Source organism: Tamandua tetradactyla, chromosome 7 (genome assembly GCF_023851605.1).
Source record: "Tamandua tetradactyla isolate mTamTet1 chromosome 7, mTamTet1.pri, whole genome shotgun sequence".
Lineage (NCBI taxonomy): Eukaryota > Metazoa > Chordata > Mammalia > Pilosa > Myrmecophagidae > Tamandua > Tamandua tetradactyla.
The window spans coordinates 128,103,076-128,125,442 of NC_135333.1; the positions used below are offsets into that span (position 1 = coordinate 128,103,076).

General features: G+C 36.5%; 1 pseudogene; it reads left to right on the forward strand.

Annotated features, from left to right (window-relative positions):
* Positions 1–5,967: 5,967 nt before the first annotated feature.
* LOC143690668 (cytoskeleton-associated protein 2 pseudogene) lies at positions 5,968–21,152 on the forward strand (annotated as a pseudogene).
* Positions 21,153–22,367: the final 1,215 nt, after the last annotated feature.

The following is a 22,367-nucleotide window of genomic DNA, read 5'->3' on the forward strand; positions in this document are numbered from 1 at the left end:
CTATTTCTGAAAAATAAGTTGTTGGGATTTTGATTGGTATTGCATTGAATCTGTAAATCAATTTAGGTAGAATTGACATCTTAACTATATTTAGTCTTCCAATCCATGAACACGGTATGCCCTTCCATCTATTTAGGTCTTCTGTGATTTCTTTTAGCAGTTTTTTGTAGTTTTCTTTATATAGGTTTTTTGTCTCTTTGGTTAAATTTATTCCTAGGTATTTTATTCTTTTAGTTGCGATTGTAAATGGGATTCGTTTCTTGATTTCCGCCTCAGCTTGTTCATTACTAGTGTATAGAAAAGCTACAGATTTTTGAATGTTGATCTTGTAACCTGCTACTTTGCTGTACTCATTTATTAGCTCTAGTAATTTTGTTGTGGATTTTTCTGGGTTTTCTACATATAGTATCATATCGTCTGCAAACAGTGATAGTTTTACTTCTTCCTTTCCAATTTTGATGCCTTGTATTTCTTTTTCTTGCCTAATTGCTCTGGCTAGAACTTCCAACACAATGTTGAATAATAGTGGTGATAGTGGACATCCTTGTCTTGTTCCTGATCTTAGGGGGAAAGTTTTCAATTTTTCTCCATTGAGGATGGTATTAGCTGTGGGTTTTTCATATATTCCCTCTATTATTTTAAGGAAGTTCCCTTGTATTCCTATCTTTTGAAGTGTTTTCAGCAGGAAAGGATGTTGAATCTTGTCAAATGCCTTCTCTGCATCAATTGAGATGATCATGTGATTTTTCTGCTTTGATTTGTTGATATAGTGTATTACATTAATTGATTTTCTTATGTTGAACCATCCTTGCATACCTGGGATGAATCCTACTTGGTCATGATGTATAATTCTTTTAATGTGTTGTTGGATACGATTTGCTAGAATTTTATTGAGGATTTTTGCATCTGTATTCATTAGAGTGATTGGTCTGTAGTTTTCTTTTTTTGTAATATGTTTGCCTGGTTTTGGTATGAGGGTGATGTTGGCTTCATAGAATGAATTAGGTAGTTTTCCCTCCACTTCGATTATGTTGAAGAGTTTGAGGAGAGTAGGTACTAATTCTTTCTGGAATGTTTGATAGAATTCACATGTGAAGCCGTCTGGTCCTGGAGTTTTCTTTTTAGGGAGCTTTTGAATAACTAATTCAATCTCTTTACTTGTGATTGGTTTGTTGAGGTCGTCTATTTCTTCTTGAGTCAAAGTTGGTTGTTCATGTCTTTCCAGGAACCTGTCCATTTCTTCTAAATTGTTGTATTTATTAGCGTAAAGTTGTTCATAGTATCCTGTTATTACCTCCTTTATTTCTGTGAGGTCAGTAGTTATGTCTCCTCTTTCATTTCTAATCTTATTTATTTGCATCCTCTCTCTTCTTCTTTTTGTCAATCTTGCTAAGGGCCCATCAATCTTGTTGATTTTCTCATAGAACCAACTTCTGGTCTTATTGATTTTCTCTATTGTTTTCATGTTTTCAATTTCATTTATTTCTGCTCTAATCTTTGTTATTTCTTTCCTTTTGCTTGCTTTGGGATTAGTTTGCTGTTCTTTCTCCAGTTCTTCCAAGCGGACAGTTAATTCCTGCATTTTTGCCTTTTCTTCTTTTCTGATAAAGGCATTTAGGGCAATAAATTTCCCTCTTAACACTGTCTTTGCTGCGTCCCATAAGTTTTGATATGTTGTGTCTTCATTTTCATTTGCCTCTAGGTATTTACTAATTTCTCTTGCAATTTCTTCTTTGACCCACTTGTTGTTTAAGAGTGTGTTGTTGAGCCTCCATGTATTTATGAATTTTCTGGCCCTCCGCCTATTATTGATTTCCAACTTCATTCCTTTGTGATCCGAGAAAGTGTTGTGTATGATTTCAATATTTTTAAATTTGTTAAGACTTGCTTTGTGACCCAGCATATGGTCTATCTTTGAGAATGATCCATGAGCACTTGAAAAAAAGGTGTATCCTGCTGTTGTGGGATGTAATGTCCTATAAATGTCTGTTAAGTCAAGTTCATTTATAGTAATATTCAGGTTCTCTATTTCTTTATTGATCCTCTGTGTAGATGTTCTGTCCATTGATGAGAGTGGTGAATTGAAGTCTCCAACTATTATGGTATATGTGTCTATTTCCCTCTTCAGTGTTTGCAGTGTATTCCTCACGTATTTTGGGGCATTCTGGTTCGGTGCATAAATATTTATGATTGTTATGTCTTCTTGCTTAATTGTTCCTTTTAATAGTATATAGTGTCCTTCTTTGTCTCTTTTAACTGTTTTACATTTGAAGTCTAATTTGTTGGATATTAGTATAGCCACTCCTGCTCTTTTCTGGTTGTTATTTGCATGAAATATCTTTTCCCAACCTTTCACTTTCAACCTATATTTATCTTTGGGTCTAAGATGTGTTTCCTGTAGACAGCATATAGAAGGATCCTGTTTTTTAATCCATTCTGCCAGTCTATGTCTTTTAATTGGGGAATTCAGTCCATTGACATGTAGAGTTATTACTGTTTGGATAATATTTTCCTCTAACATTTTGCCTTTTGTATTATATATATCATATCTGACTTTCCTTCTTTCTACACTTTTCTCCATGTCTCTCTCTTCTGTCTTTTTGTATCTGACTCTAGTGCTTCCTTTAGTATTTCTTGCAGAGCTGGTCTCTTGGTCACAAATTCTCTCAGTGACTTTTTGTCTGAGAATGTTTTAATTTCTCCCTCATTTTTGAAGGACAATTTTGCTGGATATAGGAGTCTTGGCTGGCAGTTTTTCTCTTTTAGTAACTTAAATATATCATCCCACTGTCTTCTAGCTTCCATGGTTTCTGCTGAGAAATCTACACATAGTCTTATTGGGTTTCCCTTGTATGTGACGGATTGTTTTTCTCTCACTGCCTTCAAGATCCTCTCTTTCTCTTTGACCTCTGACATTCTAACTAGTAAGTGTCTTGGGGAATGCCTATTTGTGTCTAATCTCTTTGGGGTGCGCTTCACTTCTTGGATCTGTAATTTTAGGTCTTTCATAAGAGTTGGGAAATTTTCAGTGATAATTTCTTCCATTAGTTTTTCTCCTCCTTTTCCCTTCTCTTCTCCTTCTGGGATACCCACTACACGTATATTTGTACGGTTCACATTGTCCTTGAGTTCCCTGATACCTTGTTCAAATGTTTCCATTCTTTTCTGGATAGTTTCTGTTTCTTTTTGGAATTCAGATGTTTCATCCTCCAAATCACTAATTCTATTTTCTGTTTCTTTAAGTCTGTCATTGTAGGTATCCATTGTTTTTTCCATCTTTTCTACTTTATCTTTCACTTCCATAAGTTCTGTGATTTGTTTTTTCAGTTTTTCTATTTCTTCTTTATGTTCAGCCCATGTCTTCTTCATGTCCTCCCTCAATTTATCGATTTCGTTTTTGAAGAGGTTTTCCATTTCTGTTCGTATATTCAGCATTAGTTGTTTCAGCTCCTGTATCTCATTTGAACTATTGGTTTCTTCATTTGACTGGGCCATATGTTCAATTTTCTGAGCGTGATCCGTTATCTTCTGCTGGCGTCTGGGCATTTAGTCAGATTTCCCCGGGTGTTCGACCCCACAACTTGAAAGATTTTTCTGCGCAATCTCTGGGTTCTGTTCTTCCTATCCTGCCAAGTAGGTGGCGCTCGTGGCTCACACCTGTCTGCGGGTTCCACCAGCGAAAGTTGCTGTGGGTCCCTCAACTCTAGAAAACTCTCGCCGTAGGGGAGGTTCAGCAACCGAAGTGTCTTGGAGGAATGCCAGCCGGCCCGGGGTTCCAAACGCGGGGAGGGTCGCCGGCCGTCGCAGCACAGGAGAGCGTCCGGCCAAATTAGCCAGTCGGCCTGGGGCACCAAGTGTGGCGGGAGGGCGCCAGCTGTCGCAGCCCAGGAGAGTACACTGTTCCCAGCCGACGGGGGAGTCATGTGTTTGGAAGGGATCCCCCGGTCACTGTTCTCCGCAGTCTGGGGATTTCCGACCCAACTATCTCAGTTGTTCCGGGGGGCCTCGTGTGGTGGGGGCACCAGCCGCCGCGGCCTAAGGGGACCGCCTGTCCAATTCTACCAGCTGGCCCAGGAAGGTGGAAGGGAGGGACTCCGGTCGCTTGCCGTCCCACCCAGGAAAGCCCATGCCCCTTGGTGATCTCACCGGAGCTGGTTCTCCCAGATAGTCAGCCATTCCAGGATGGGGTACGCTGTCCCTTTGATCTCCCTCGTGGTTCTGGGAGCTGCTCTGTATTATCTCCACTCCCCCAGTAGCTGTTCTGGAGGAGGAAAGGTGAGGGCGGCAAGGCTGTCGAGGCTGGTGGCGGAGGAGCACAGTGAAGGCGGGGGAAGAGGGCACCGTGGTGGTTGGAGAGCAGCCGGAGCAGGAGGGGGAGGAGAGGGGAGAAGGAGGGCGGGCGGCTCAGCTGCTGCGGGGCTTGGGTGCCGCGCGGCGGGCCGGCGGAGAAAGAGAGGGGAGAAGGAGGGCGGGCGGCTCGGCTGCTGTGGGGCTTGGGCGCCACGCGGCGGGCCGGCGGAGAAAGAGAGGGGAGAAGGAGGGCGGGCGGCTCGGCTGCTGCGGGGCTTGGGCGCCAGCTTAAGAGTTTTTGAATTGTCAATGTTTCTATCTAGTCATTCGGTAAATATTTTGATTGTTTTAATCATTAACTCGGGCATTATTGACCTACTTAAGTATAATTTAAGACATTTACTACTCAAATATTATTAGATCTTAAAGCACTTTAACATCTATTGATATCTTCCTACTTTTATTACTACTTTTATGTATTGTAAACCCAAAAGACACTTGGATTATAGACACACACACACAGAATCAGGCCCCGTCTCTCCATCTACATTTTGACCACCCTAACTCAAGCCGTTGTTTGCTACACCTTGGGATGTTAAACTAGTTCCTGGCATTTCTCCCTCCTTCACTCACAACTCCTTGTATTCTATTCTCCACACAGAAGTAAAAGATCTATTTTTAAATTAAATCTAATAATATCACTCACCTACTCAAAACCCTCTAATGCTTCCCCTCTCATTCTGCATAAAAAGTTAAGTCTACATCATGGCTTACTAGGCCCTACATGATCTGAATTTTTGCATCTCTGGCCTCATCTCCTGACAGTCTTATCTTCACATGCTCGATTTGAGCCTCTCTGACTTCCTTTAAAACTCCATGCACGTGTTTCTTGTGGGCCTTGGCACTTACTATTTCCTCTGCTGCTTTCTCAAAATGTTCTTATGGCTCCCTACCTCATTTCATTCAAGGGTCTGCTCAAATGGGTTCTTATCAAAGAGGCCTTACCTGCAATCCTATCTAAATTGGCACCCACACGTAAACCCACTCTTGTTCATCTTACCTTAACCTTTGATTTCCTCCTGAAATGTATCACCACCCTATATTTTAATTTTTTCATTTTTATTTTCCATTTGGTTATTGTCTATATCCACCACTAAAATGTGAGCCCTATGAGGACTGGGATGTTTTTTTCATTCAATAGTGCGTATCTCCAGTAACTAAAGCAGTGCCTGGCACATATTAAGCATGCAATAAATATATTAAATAAATGAATAAATGAAAAAATTTCCCAGAAGTCCCTAAAGGCAAGGATCCCTGACTATTGGTTAATGGTAGAGAGAACAAAAAAGGAGTCAGCCCTCCCCATAGGCTCAACCTTTGTGAGAACCCAAGCCCAGAACATCTCTTCTTGGCACTATAGACCCAGGTCATGGCCATGTTTTCAAAAGTGATTATGATGATGATGATGGGTAAAACAATCCAGTAGTCATCCAGCAGTTTTATGATGTAGATACCTGAAGGCCAAATGAAGAAGAGGCTGTGCAGGTATATGAACACAGAGACACACACTAGAGAAAACATTAGGTTTAGATCAAGGTCAGAGGTCTGACTGGGTGACAAGAGGTAAGAAGAGGTCATAGATTAGGGCTGCATAAGAGTCTCAGTGGAATCTGGGCCATGGGTGGAGGCATGGTCATAGGTTGGAGTATCTGTGAGCAGCTTGGTGTGTTTCCTGGGGGTGGAGAAGGTGTCCTGGAGTGGGGTGATGATGCACTGCATGGTCCCTATCATGTTGCTCAGCTCCAGGATCACCAGCAACAAGAAGAAGATGGACCGAATGTCTATCCAGGAACTAGTGACAGCTTCAGTGAAGGTCAGGAACACAAAGCTTGGACCCTCCTTAATCTTCAGAATCTGCTTCTCTATGTCACACTCAGACACCTTTCTGAGGACCGTACTCTTGATGGGCTGAGGAAGGCCAATGAACTGGATGGTGAAGATCACTGTTGGGTTGTCATGCAGGCTCACGGGGGCAAGGCCTCAGGAGGCAGCTCCCCTTGGGCTACCAGCTTTATGAGTATTTCAGCATTCCTTCACTCAAGAAAGGCCAGTGAAGTTCAGGGCTTCTCTCTCTCTACTGGAAAGGCACATGGCAAACATGGCAATGTCTGCTAGCTTTCTCTCCAGGCTTCTTGTTTCATGAAGCTCCCCCAGGGGTGTTTCCATCTCCAAAGGTCATGGTTCTCATGGCTGTTTTGCAGCTCTAAAAGGGAGACGTGTGTTTTTATTTGTACTTTTCCTCCTAGAGATTTCTGGATTGGGGTTACTCAAGCATTCTTCTGAACACTTTGCTTAAGCACAAATAACTTCTTGCTTCTCTTTGTATTTTAGCTGACAGTCTTCTTTACTGTAGCAGGGCTAGTTAGTCAAGGTCTATAAGTAAAACATCTGTTGAAAGGAGGAAAGTAAGACACTATAAATAACATGACTGCAGACACTACACATGCTCTTCTATTAACACTGCAAAATTTTTTCCTATCACAGGAAATCTGATAAGTGAGAACCCTGAGTCGAATGAAATGATATCTGAATGAATGAATAAATTGGGTATATAGACCATGTTTTCTTTATTTCTCTAAGCTGATCTTGTCATTTGTCCATGTATAGATGAGCATGAACTAGAAAATGCTATCTGAAACTTAAGATTCTGGGAACTTCTTGAGATCTAACTTTAGTTAACACCTAGCACAAATTACTCCCTTTGGAAAATCAGGCATTTGAGAGGTGAAGCAAGAAAGGAGGACCCTTCTGCCATAATTGTTTCCTTTGGAGATGCTCTGACAAAGAGAAGGACAAGTGTAGTAAGTAAATATATGACAAAATCATAAAAATCAGACAAGTTCAGTTTTTCATTTCACTCTTTATCTTTCAGTTCAGTTCTTTTGAAATCAATGAGAATCTTTAATGCAGGGGAGATCTAAACTGGGCTAAGAGAAATGAAAGTCTGATCCACAAAGTCTGCTGTTCAATAAAAGATTAAATAAAGAGCTGCTGCTGCTCTTTTTTTTTTTTCTTTCATTTTACCTCTAGCAACAAAGCAAAATGATTTTGGAGGTAAGTGATCATTCAATAATAGTATAATCTGATTAATTGTTACAGCGTATTAATTTACTTAAAGGTTTAATTCTGCCATGGGTTTTTACTATGGGTTAGAATATTCTGAAGATTTCAACAAGAGGAAAGAATTTAGTAAATATCTAGAATTGATAATGTTAAGCATGATATAGTTAAAAGGGAAAGTTTTGTGATGATACCAATAAGGAAGATAGAAGTTTGTCAGACTTATTTTTAGTAGTTCCATCCACAAAATAGTTTAATAGCTGTCATGGTCAGGTTCATGTGTCACCTTGGCCAAATGGTGATATCTGTTTGGTTGGGCAAGTGTTGGCCTGTCTGTGGCAATGAGGACATATCATAGAATTAGATCAAGATCACAGCGGTGGCATCCACAACTGATTTCATTTGTAATCAGCCAAGGGGAGTGTCTTCTGCAATGAGTGAAGCTCAGTCTAATCACTGGAAGCCTTTTAAGGAGGATTCAGAAGAGACAGGCTCTTTTCCTGCTTTGGCTGGCGAGCCTCTCCTGTGGAGTTCGTCCAGACCCTCCATTGGAATCGTTGGCTTCACGGCCTGCCCTGTAGATTTTGAACTCTGCGTTCCTGCAGTCACGTGAGACACTTTTATAAATTTTGCATTTGTGAGTGTTCCCTGTTGATTCTGTTTCTCTACAGAACTCTAACTAATACAATAGCCATAAAAAAATATCCCTGAAAAAGCAATTACTTAAATCTTTGCTCACCCAGAGTTGCCCCCTTTGTTTTCTAGCTATGCTCATTCACTCATTCTTTAATTCATAATTTAGGGTTTTGTCTTTGTGGGAAGCTGGCTAGAATTTGAATCCCCCCCCCAAAAAAGAAAAAAAACGAATAAATTATCTACAGTTTATTACAATTAAAATAATTTTAATCCTTATGATTGTTTATGAAAAATTCATTAACATCATTATTTCTTTCCATTGCTTCCTTTCTTGTAAAAGTAGCCAGAACCTTTGATTTTATGAATTCAAAAACAAATTACTATACGTGAATCAAAAAACTGAAAAACATATCACAATTTCTTGCCTAATATATATCTGGGACTTTTCTCTATTGTAAAAGAAGAAATCTATGTATGAACCTATAGAAAATGTAATCATATATATGTCTCACACTCCCCCATTGCCCATGTTATTTGATCCTCTTATGAAGTAAACTTACTCTTTAGTAATAACTCATATACTTAGCTCTTAAATAGTTTGTCAGCAGTGGCAAGCTCTACAAATCCTTATGAACAAGCTACCATGATTATTGTCTGCCCTTCACAAGACTTTCTCTGTTATCAGTGTATGCAAAAGCCCAGAAGAAAGTTGATACTTTGACTTCCATTGGTTTTGCAAGATTCAGATATATGGATGAAGCATATAGTATGTTTCTTTTTATGACTAGAGAGGCTCACTTATTTTATCCTCTGCAAAGAGTGGTAGCTTTCTCATTTTTCACTCTATAAATATTAATTGAGCAACCTATTTCTTGTATAGACTATTGTAGTTCTTAAACCAGAAGGTATTCATATAATGACATTAGTGAACTTACAGAACAGTTGGGAAGACATACTTTGGTCTTTAAAAATATTTTTATATGCAAGAATTCCAAATACTCATAGACACCCTCCCCCTTAATTCCTGTCTGTTGAGTGTGGGCTGTACTAGTGACTTTTTCTTCCAAAGAGTACAGTATAGAAAGGAAAAAATAATTTTACAGTGGAGAAAGCTGCAAAAACTACCTTAGCTGGAAAATAAGTGTTAACATCCTTAGTGATAAGTTATGTTAGTGTTGATAGCATACATGCTTGATATAATGTGTGGAAAGTATGCTTTACCTTCATGGCCTTCCTTTCTCAAATCCCATAACCTGAATCAAACAATTAGAAAAACATCATATCACCAGCTGGTTACAAACTGAAGAAACAGACATCTCTGGGATGTTAAAACCTAGCATTTTAAAAACACTAAAATATATAGTATGTGACAAGAGATTACAAAACAAATAAGGAAATAAAAAATGATGGCCATCAAAGGGAAGAAGATAAAAATCCAGAAAACATCAACAAAATATCTTGAGGCAATTCGAAATGAAAACACAACATAGAAGATGAAGGGGAGATGAAGGAAAATACAGAGAAAGAACAAAAAGATATAAGGAAAACAATGAATGAAAATATGAGAGTCTCAATGAGCAAAAATAAATCTTGAAAAGAAACCAAACAGAGCTACCGGGGTTGAAGAGTGCAGTAACTTAAAATGAAATTCCCAGAAGGGATCCAGCAGAAGAATGGACAGAAGAAAGAATTAGTAAACTCAAAGACAAGACAATTTGAATGAGTCAGGCTGAGAATCAGAATGAAAACAGAATTACAAAATATAAAAGTAGCATAAGAGACTTATGAAATACCACAAAGAATGCCAATATGTGCACTGGGGGTGTACCAGAAGGAGAAGAAAAAGAGAAGGGGCAGAAGGAATATTAAGAAAAAAAATAATAGAAAATTTCCTAAATAGCAAAAGACATGAAGAGTCACATCCAAGAAACCTAGAGAGACCAATCAGGATAAATGCACAGAAAAAATATGCCCCATCACATGCTGATCAAACTTCTGAATGTAGAGGAGAAGGAGAGAGGGTGGGCAACAGTGGCTCAGTGGCAGAGTTTTCACCTGCCATGCTGGAGACCCAGGTTCATTTCCCGGTGCCTGCCCATGTAAAAAAAAAAAGAAGAAAACAGAAGAGTTCTGAAAGTTGCAAGAGAAAACCAACATGTTACATATAAGGGTGCCCAAATCAGATTAAGTGCTGATTTCTCATCAGAAATCATGGAGATAAGTAAGCAGAGGGTTGAAATACTTGAAGTACTGAAAGAAAACAATTGCCAACCAAGATTTTTATATCTGGTGAGACTTTCTTTCAAAAATTAGGATTAAGGCATTCTTAGATAAACAAAAGCTAAAGGAGTTCATAACTACTAGATCTGCCTTACAAGTAACGCTAAAGGGAGTTCTTCAGACTGGAAGGGAAAGACACTAGACAGTGATTCAAAGCAGCCTAAAGAGATAAAGATCTTGAGTGCAGGTAATAATTTGGCTTGGTATAAATGCCAGTACTTATGTATTAAATATTTTTTGGTATGTAAATCCATGTCTTATTTCCTACGGTGTTAAAATGCAAATGCAAAACAGTAATGATGAATCTAGGGTTTTAGACACATAATATACAAAGATATATTTTGTAACAAGTACAAAAAAGCTGGGGAAATAGAGAGGTACAGGAACAGAGTACATGTATGCTATTAAAATCAATTGGTATCAAATCAAATAAGATTGCTATATGTTTTTAGGATGTTAAATTTCAATTCCAAGTAAAATATATGAAAATATATCCAGATAGAAATGAGGAGGGACTAAACATGGTTCAAAGCACAACATCAAATAAATATGAAATAGGCATTAATAGAGGAATAGAGATACAAAAGCATAAAACTTACAAGACTAAATAACAAAATGGCAGAAAAATTCTTGAATTATCAGTAGTGACTTTATCTTAAATGGATTAAGTTCATTTAATGGACTTAATGAATTAAACTCTCAGTTAAAAGGCAGATACTGGAGGAACGGATAAAAAAGAATAGCCTAACTATGCTTTCTGCAAGAAATTCACCTTAAATTCAAAGACATAAGTAAGTTGAAAGCAAATGGATATAAAAGGATGTATTGTGGATGATGGACTATACTTTAAGTATAAGAAGGTTCTTTCATGAATTATAACAGATACACAATACTAACACAAAGTGGCAATAGTAGGGTGGTATATGGGAAAATACACCTAATGTAAATACTAGATGATTATTATTTTAATAGTCTTTCATCAGTTAAAACAAAGGTAATAACTGTTAAAAAAAAGTAGTACAAATTATTTTAAAAATGCTGTCATCAACTGTAACAAATGTTCCACACCAAGGCAAGGTGTTGGCGGTGGAGTAATGTACAGGAATCCTGCATTTTTTCATGATTGTTTTGTAAACTTATAATTTCTTTAATAAAAAAAAATTTACCATACAAGTAGTAAGCAAAAGAGAGATGGGGTAGCTGTACTAGTATCAGATAAAATAGATTTTAAGTCAAAAACTGTTGTAAGGGTCAAAGACAGTCATTATATATTGATAAAGGGATCAATTCAACAACAAGACATAACAATTAGAAATATATATGCACCTAACAGCAGAGTACCAAAATATAAAAAGCAGATATCGACAGATTTGAAGGGAGAAATTGATGACTCTACATTAATCATGGGAGATTTAAATGCACCGCTTTCAGTAATAAATAGAACATCTAGACAGAAGATCAGTGAGAAAATAAAAGACTTGAATGATACTTTAAAGCAACTAGACCCATCAGATATATGTGGAACACTTCACCTAACAGCTACAGAGTATACTTTCTTCTTGAATGCAAGGGAATCATTCTCCAGGATAGACCATAACTTAGGTCATAAAATAAATCTCAATAAATTAAAATATATTGAAATCAAACAATGTATCTTCTCTGTCCACAATGGAATGAAGCTAGAAGTCAATGACAGAAAGGAGAAATGGAAAATTCACAAATATGTGGAAATTAAACAATGTACTCTTAAACAACCAATGGATTAAAGAGTAAATCACAAGAGGAATTAGGAAGGTCTTGAAGAGAATGAAAATACACAATACCAAAACTGATGGGATTACATAAAAGCAGTACTGTGAGGGAAATTTAAAACTCTAAATGCTCTAAGTGCTTACATTTAAAAAGAAGAAGGATTTCAAGTCAGAAATTGTATGTCTTCCTAACCTCAAAACTGGAAGAACTAGAAAAAGAAGAGCAAACTAAACCCAGAGTAAATAAAAGAAAGGAAATAACAAAGATTAGATCAGAGATTAATTAAATGGAATCAAGAAAACCAAAAGATGGTTCTTTGAAAAGATCAGTAAAATTCAGAAGTTTTAACTAGATTGACAAAGAAAAAAAGACCGAGGACACAAATGATTAAAATCAGAAATGGAAAGGGGACATTACTATCAATCCCACTGAAATAAAAAGGGGATATTATGAACAACTGCATGCCAACAAATTAGATAATCTTGATGAAATGGGAAGATTACTAGAAACACACAACCTACACTGACTCAAGAAAAAGTAGATCTCAACCAACTAATAACTAGTAAAGAGAATGATTTGGTAATCAAAAATTTCTCAACAAAGGAAAACCCAGGTCAGATGACTTCAGAGGAGAACTTTATCAAACATTCCAAGAAGAACTACCAACAATCCTGCTCAAATTCTTTAAAAAATTGAAGAGGCTTGGAACACTCCCTAATTCATCCTATTAGATTGTCGCTCTTAAGGTACCACACTCAAAAAAGGAAATTATAGATCAATATCTGTCATGAATTTTGTTACAAAATTCCTGAACAAAATACCAGCAAACTGAATCTAAAGGGCACATTAAAAGAATTACACGCCATGATTAAGTGGGATTTATCCCAAGTACACAAGATTGGTTCAATATACCAAAATCAATTAATGGAATAAGCCAATTAATAGAAGGAAGGCAAAAATCACATGGTCATCTCAATAGATGCAAAAAAAAAAGACATTTCACAATAATATCTAGCATGCCTTCTTACTTCCTTAACATGATAACAGACATGTATGATAAACCCACAGTTAATGTCATACTTAATGGCGAAATATTTAAAATTTTCCCTCTAAGGTCAGAAACAAGACATTGATGACCCCTATCACCACTGTTATTCAACATGGTGCTGCAAGTTCTCGCCAGAGCAGTTAGCCAAATAAAAGAAATAAAAGGCATACAAATTGGAAAGGAAGGAAGAAAACTTCCCTATTTGCTAATACATGATCTTATATGCAGAAAACTCTGGAAAAAATACACAACAAACTCCTAAACCTAATAAATGAATTCAACGGCATGCAAGATCAGCACCCCAAATATCAGTAGTGTTTCTATTCACAAGGAACAAACAATTAGAAGAAGAAATCAAGAAAAATTCTATTTGGAATAGCAACTAAAGGAATCAAATTTCTAAGAATAAATTTAACCAGGATGTAAAGGACTCATACACAGAAAACTATAAAACATTGCTAAAATAAACCAAAGAAGACAAATAAATGCAAAGATATTCCATAATGTTGGGTTGGAAGACTAAATATTAAAATGACAATTCAATCCAAAGCAATTACAGATATGATGCAATCACAATTAAAATTCTAACAACTTTCTTTGCAGAAAAGAAAGTCAATCATCAAATTTACATGGTAAGGTAAGGGATTCTGAGTAGCCAAAGCCATCTTGCAAAATAAGAACAAAGTTGAAAGACTCATACTTCCTAATCTTAAAACTTATAACAAAACTCCAGCATTCAAAACAACAGAAGATTTTAGTATCCTTCAACTCAATAATAAAAAATACTTTATTAAAAAACATTTTAATAAATCCTTCAACTCAACAACAAAAAGACAAACAATTCGATTTTAAAGTGGGCGAAAGAATAGACATTTCTCCAAAGAAGATGTGCGAATGACCAAAAAGCCCATGAAAAGATGCTCAACATCATTAGCTATTAGGGAAATACATATCAAAACCACAATAAAATACTATTTCATACCCACTAGAATGGCTTTTATTAAAAAAAAAAAAAAAAGAAAATAGCAACGTTGGAGTAAATGTGGAAAAACAGAAACACTCATTTGTTGCTGGTGGGATTATAAAATGATGCTGTCACTGTGGAAGACAGTTTGGCAGTTCCTCAGAAAGTAAAGCATAGAATTATCATATGACCTGACAACCCCATTCTGGGTATATACTCCCTAAAAATTGAATGCAGGGACTCAAAATATGAATGCACACCAATGTTCACATTGTCTTTTATTCGCAATTGCCCAAGTTGGAAGCAACCTTAGGGTCCATCAACAGACAAATGGCAAAACAAAATGTGGCATATATATAAAATGGGCTTATTCAACTGTAAAAAGAATGAAGTTCTGATATAATGAAAACATACATCAACCTTGAGGATATCACGTTGAGTGAACTGTCAGAAAAGGACAAATATTGTATGATTTCAATGATATGAAATAATTAGATTAAGCAAAACTCATGGAGCCAGAATCTAGAATATAGCTTCTTGGGGATGTGATGACAATAAGAAATGTAGAGTTAAGGCTTAAAATGTACAACTTATGTTTGGGACAATGGAAAAGTCTTAGTAACAGGTGGTGGTGATGGTACCACAATATTGAGAAAATAATTAACAGAACTGAATTATATATTTGAATGTGGTTAATAAAGTTTAGGATGTATATGTATATATTTATATATTACTACAATAAAAATTAAATAAGAAATCCAAAGAACTGCACAACACAAACAGTGAACCCTCAGTTAAACCATGGACTATGGTTAGTAAAACAATTATAAAAATGTGATTTCAACAATGGTAACAAATGGAACGCTAGAATGAAAAGGTTAATAATAGGGTGGCATATGGAAAAGCTGCATTTTATGTATCATTGTTCTGTGACCCACAGCTTCTTTAATTAAAAAAAAATAAAAGAGGGTTTTGAATGCTGTGCTTAAGCTGCTTATGTTTCTAAAGAAATTACACAATATTAGTATCACACAGGTATAACTTAGAACACAGGCGTTTATCTGCAGATATATGTTTGGCACAATTTAAATGAACATGAAAATACTAGAAAAAACAATGGAGTCTTCCTGTTATTGTTGACACTAAGTCTTTGCTTTAGCTCCTTTTCAAAAAGAAGCACTTGGAAAACTTTCTATTTTAAAGCACTTGGCTCTACTGTTGCATACTTCAATATGTTCAGGTAAATGTTCACATTGGACAAAAGTATATAAACACGTGGATTTTTTTTAAATGTTCAGGTAACTGTTCACATTGGACAAAAGTATATAAACACGTGGATTTTTTTTTATTGCTGGCTCTCACCCCAAAGAACTGTCAGAATATTAAGGAGGCTGTAGGAATGAAATTATCTAAAGTTACTTAAAATATTTTTATATAAAGTATAATATATATATGTGTGTAATTTTAAGCTACAAGCTAATGGTAGTGAGTTGTGCTACTCAGACTTTCTATTTCCAAATGTGATCAGTTTGCATTTAATTGGAAACCTTATAAAAGTTAGATGCTATCAGTAAACTACTACCTGTACCTTAGCTATACTTATTGCAATTAACACCCGTGTCTTGGATAATAAGAAAAAGAAATGTTACAATTAGATTTTCACTGGTAAAAACTGTAGTTTGTGAATCAGCACAATGAGACAAATAGATTATCATTGGTGATATGGTTTGTTTTCTAAAGATGTGATCTTATTGAAACGTTTTTATTTTATTTTATTTTTTAATTTTTATTAGCAAGTATTACTTATAACCACAATTTTCAAAAAGTTGTGGGTGTGCATGTATCATTTCAGTTAGCTATCAAATAGCCCAATCAGAATAGGTAAATACTTTCTGGAAGGAGGAAGATATAGTTATAGACATACACACACATCTATGTTAAATATAACAAGATGATTTTATGAATACAGAGTATGGGGACTGTTTTATCATGAAAAATCAAAAGTCTACAATATAAATACCTTCATCTTGGCTATCAAACAGTTTATTTACTAAAGAACTTAAAGACCATAGTAAATGTAATTTTAGAAAAGACAAGAACAGATAGAGGGAAGTAAATCAAACAGACTTATTCAACTGTAGGGATGGGGTATTAATACTTAATTGCTAAAGAATTTCTGTTTGGGGTGATAGAAAAGTTTTGGTAATGGATGGTGGTGATGGTAGCACCATATTGTGAATGTAATTAACATAGCTGAATTATATAAATGCAGGTGAAAGGGTGAATTTTAGGCAGTATATATTTTACTAGAAAACAAAACAAAATAAAAAACTTAGGACTGTATTTATTATGCGAACAGTGAACCCTAAGGTAAACTATGGCGTTAATATTATAATGATAATAATATTGTGCCGCGTCCTCTTTTTCCTCCCCGGTTTGACACGGTTCCCTGGAAGGAAAGGCGGTAGGCAAGGCCTTCAATGCCCCAAAAGAGGACGAGGCATAAAATGGTGTAATAGAAAAATACTGGGATTAACGACACTAATTGTGTGTTTCTTGTTGCTGGTTGTGCTCCAAGCATTATATCAAAACGAATCAGAAAGCAAAAGAATTGGAAAAAATGATACAAATTGTACAAATTGCAAAACCTTGTTAATGACTGTTTGGAAAAAATTAGGTTGGGACGCCCCCATTAAGCAAGTCATGCTGCAGATACAGCAGGCAGAAGTGCTTTTAGAACAAGTCACAGAAAAGTACCCTATAAAGAGTAAACACTTACGATTAAAAAACCCTGCATTGAGCCATCCTAGAAATTTACTCCCCACCACGGCACCGGTCCATTGCTATAAAACAATAAAAAATCTAAGTAAACAATGTAACCTTTTAATCAAAACAAGCTAACCTTTAACCAGATTAAAATAGGTCTTGACATATTGCCTCACCTGTAGAATAATAGGAAAAGAAAGTCTAAACTCAGAAAACTGCAAACACAATGTCTGCGGTTTAAGCCAATATCTTGCTGCTATTAAAATCTTGTGTAAATGTTCCTAAGAAAATCAGAATGTGTACTTTCGCTTTGCTTCCCTGAACCTGTAACTTTACCTAAAATGTAAGCCATGACACAACCATGATCCTGTGATACCTGTTTTCTTGCCAAGAATAAGGGTATAAAATCAGTTAAGCAAAAATAAATCTAAGCAACTCTTCTCAGAGAAAAATTCTCTAAGCTGTCTCTTGGTGTTCTTCTCGTGCCAACGACCCTCCACACCTTCAAGCCCGTTCCCTCTACTGCGGCTGGACCGCAGCAATATTGTTTTATCAATTTTAACAAAAGTACCACACTAGTGCAATGTATTAATAACAGGGAAACTGTGTGTGTGAGGAGGGGTTTTTGGGAACTCTGTATATTCTGCTTAATTTTTCTATTTATCTATGCTTCTCTAATAAAAACAAAGCAGAAAAAAAACGTTTTAGAAACACACTACCCATGCTTTTATGAACCAGATAGATCAGAGATCAATACATTCCAGTGGAAGTATATGCAAACCATGTTAGCAAAAGAGAAAAAAAAGAAATAATTTTAATAACACATTTTATTTAAATCAATAAACCCAAAACATTAGCATTTCAACATGTGTTCAACATAAAAATTAAGATATATTACAGTCTATTTTTACTTAGAAATTTGGTGTTTATTTATTTATTTACTTTTTGCATGGGCAGACATCGGGAATTGAACCCGGGTCTCTGGTTTGGTGTTTATTTCAAATTGACAGCATATCTCAATTTAGAAGCCATGCTTGAATTAGGAATACTTGATGTATAGTTAGGTTTTATGTAATTGAAAGAGTAGATTCAAATACTCAGTTTTTCCCAAACATACACGTAAATTGTTCAAAAGTCAAATGGAGTAAAAAAAATTACATTTAATATTTTTATTGCCATTGACTAAACTGATCCATGTTTGAGAAAAACTCATTTGACTGTAAATAAAAAGTATATTAGTATCAAAACTGTCCATGTTAAGTAAATTCACCAACTCTTGTGCCAAGTCACTAATACTAACTTTGAATTAAAAGAAGTATGGCAGAAATTGGAATTGTAATGGACTTCTTAATTTGTCGATATCAACAGAGCATTCTTCAAAAGTGTTTCTATAGCTTTTGCGCTCTCAATTATATAATGCCATCAATGGTAACGAAAACCTGAACGTCGATTTACATTAGAAGAAAGCGTATTTTTATTGGCTTGAATTATAAAAAGTTTCATTTTCAATATATAGTCTTTACTGTCTGGGCCGGCTAGCAAATAATAGTTTTCTTTCCTTGGAGCCTCAGATTTAGCTCTCTCATATTCTGTGGATATCGTGAGAAAAAGTCATTTCCAGAGCCAGATTTTTCTTTGATTTGTGAATATTTGGAAAAACCTCCTTTTGTTTCAAGAAAACAAGAAATTGAAATTAACAGATTAAAGCTTTGTAAACTCTTCCATGACTCAGTCTATAAACAGTGGCATAAAATACAAGATCATTAAATTCAAAGCCTTCCATTTTCTTCAACAGTTCCATAAATTGGCAGTGATTCTTAATGGAAAACTATAAGCAAGTTCCAAATTTTCAATCAATTCATCTTGTTGGGAGCTTCCTGGCGAATGGGAGGCGCCGGCGGGCTGCGATGAGACGCCAGAAGCTGCTGCGGGCGCAGAGGGCCGGGCGGGTTCCCGGGTGAGGGGCTGCGCTGCGCCCGGAGTGGTGGTGGGAGGGGGCGGTGCCCGCCGGGTCGTTGTTCCTGGGTGCCGCGGTCCCTCCAGCTTCACATCTGACTAGTTGTGTGAGAGCCTCCAAGTCTCGTTCCTGTCATCTGTGAGACCAGCGACAAGTGGATGGATAACGCCGTCTGTGGCTTGTCCTGCAGAGCGACAAAATCTCAAGGAACTTCTATTAGAAAGAAAAACACGTTTCCAAAACAAAGAGGAAGATCAGACATTATTCAATAAAGACTGGAGAATGATGACAACTGAACTCAATGTCCAAGAAGGGACAAAAGTCCTGAAACTTAAAAGTGGTTGATGAAATATCAAAAGACCTAAAGGGAGCAAAAATATTATAACGATGGGATAAATTATATCCCGCTAAAACCTTCTAATGAATTAACCAGTTCAACTATAGCAGTGGATACACATGATTTTGAAGTTAACAAACTATTTAGTTGTTACCAATTAAAGACGATCCCCAAAATCCACATATGAGATTTAGGCAGGGATGTCACTTTAAAAAAAAAAAAAAAAGTAGTAAAGAAAACCAAATGCCTACCAAAAATAATAATAATAATAATTGTGAAGGGTTGAAAAAATGTTCTATTGCTAAAAACTTAGCTAAAATCAGGGTCACAAAATCCAGCAAGCATCCTGTTACTACAAAAGAGCTAACCGCTCCTTTTTGGCTTCTGTACCTGCTTGCTTGCTTACTTGCTTCAAAAATCCCAGGATGTGGTTTATACCTTTAAAAGCCTGCACAAAATCAGGCTGGGGGCTGCACTCTGGTACTCCAGTAGTGGGGACGGAGGGCAGATGCCAGCCGGCTAATAAAGACTCCTAATTGGCTTGCAATCTGATGTTGTGTGATCTTTCTGTTGCTGCGCCCCACTACATAGTAAGATGCTGTTACTATCCCAAAGCAACCTGTATTTGGATCTTATTGTGGCCAGATTGTTCAGTCACGGTTAATTCATAGAAAACCCCTACAAGTTAAAGATGCGAGTTCTGCGACAACCCAAAAACTTTCAACTACTATCTCTGAAGATACAGAACTTCAGCCTGTAAACACCAGCAGTGATAAGAAATAGAGCGTCAAACATAACTACCAGAAAATCTGCAAGCACTGCATGTTAGGACAGACGACTTGTGCGACCTCCTAATAGAATTCACCACCATAATAGGATAAGGTGAAACAGGGCATCGATAGAACTTCTGCCAATTTACAATCCAGAAAGGGCCTACTAGAAAGGGATTACTACAATTAAAAACAGATTTATCTTGGGTCCAAGTCAGTTCTTAAGACACATAAAAGAAATGAATCATCATCAAGAAACCTGGCTTCTGAAATGATAGCCAGACCAGCTTCATTTGCTAATACCAAACTAATAGGAAAGTCCAAATTCATTGACCAGCAAGGACATACTGCAGCCAAAGCAACTTTTCACAGATCAGCTCAGCCCAAGAAACTGCAGAAGAGAGAAAAATCCATGACTGAGTGGAAAGCTGGCAGAGTGCTGAAAAGGCCTCCTAGCTCCATACTTATTCAGCTAGAACCTGAAGGGCAAAATGAAAAAGCAGTTGGATTTTTCTGGACTACCCTGGCAGAAGAAGACAAACAGATACTATTTACTGAAAAAGTAAGTAAGACATTTTGTGGTTAAAAATATTCCAGATGCCAAAAAACTTGTTTGATATTGGATATGCCTTGCACATCTTGAACCAATCATAAGTCCTATTGAAAATATTACCCCAATCTGTGAGAAAGCCGTTCTGGTAGAGGAGATGTGATGTGCAATTGTAGATATTCTAACACTGAAAAGTCAAGAAAAAGTTAATTTTGGAGAAAATGCTGAGGCTTGTACAGCCGCTGAACAAATCCGAGAAGTCAACACTGAAAATATAGGTGTTAACCTAGATTTCGGAAATCTGGAAATGGAAAATGAACATAGAAATGTGATATTTCAATATTGTGAAAAGGAACAAGAGGAGAAAACAAAAGCCCACCAGTGAGGCTAAAACTCCTTCTAAAGAAACTAGAGCGAGTTGCTTAATTAAATAAAATCTTTCTAATGTGCCATACATACAAAGTGTAAAATGCAGTTTGATGAAACAAATTCTGCATTTAAAAAGCTGAAATTCCTGACACCAGCGAGATGTTCTCAACATTATCAAGAGAACAATTCGAAATTGCCACATATGTTAACAGACCATTATTCTTGTGTGTCTTCATCGGAACAGTTAACAGACTTGGGAAGCAACATGGATGCTTTTGTATGCTACCTTAATGCTACACTCTGCCAGATGTAGACTGAGACAGCAGAACAGAACTAAAGCTCAGATATGGTTCTTAATATATCCATGGAATAGGGTTTTTAATGTAAATACCAAAATGCTTCATTGTCAGAAAATGAGATGTTCTATATAGAAATTATACTTATATAAAGAAGTATATTCTTTATATATAGTAGTTTGGTAGTTAGGTCCAGGTGTCAACTTGACCAAGTGTTGATGCCCCATTGTTCTTCTTTCTGTGAACTTAAATCATCAGACTATGAATCTCACCTATGGCTGATTACATTTGCGGTCAAGTAAGGGGAGTGTCTTCCATAATGAGTGAGGTTTAAGTTAATTAACTGGAGGCTTAAAAGAAGGGTCAGAAGTGAGCTCAGCAGCTCAGCATACCTCATCTCAGCATTTGCAGCTCAGCCCAGACATTTGGAGATGCAGAAATGAATCACCCTGGGGAAAGCCGTTAGACCCCAGAAGCCAGGAGAGAGGGCCAGGAGACGTCACCATGTGCCTTCCCATGTGACAGAGAAACGCAGATGCAATCTAATTGCCTACCCTCTGAAGAGCTATACATTGTTAATTAAACAAAAATGTGTAGCTTCTTAAAAGCTGATCCATCTCTGGTGTGTTGCATTCCGGCAGCTTTAACAAACTAAAACAGGTGGTAAACTTAATGGATATCAGAAACTTTACAGTTGGTCTGAGTTCCTTTCTTAGTTAAATTTTTAACTTCCATAGCTTCCTTTGATGTGAGACACTTAGAATGGACTTAGGGATGGAATGTATAATATTTAATAAATATAATTCTAGTTTATTTAGCATTTCTAAGGTAATCTTCAAACTTGTTTCCTCTGCATGATATAAAAACTTTACTGCTAAATCATGTCCCCTGAAACCTGACCTTTATACAGTAAACATCCCTCTTCTCACACATAAATACCACCAATAAACATATTCTTTTATGTTTATTGAAGTAGTCCTGAAGTAGTACTTAAATGGCATACATAATCCTCTGATTCTACAGTTTCAAATAAGTGGTTTTTCCGTTGTAAAAGGTTAATTTTAAAACAAATTAATATGATGGAAGATCGTAGTTCATCTTATATATGTTCATTCATTCCATTTGTTTAATAGCAGCTATCTTTAGTCTATTGTCTTTTGCTTGGGAGAGTGTACTTTCATTCCTTTTGAACTATATGCCTACTATGTATCCAATTAATTAAAATACCTATT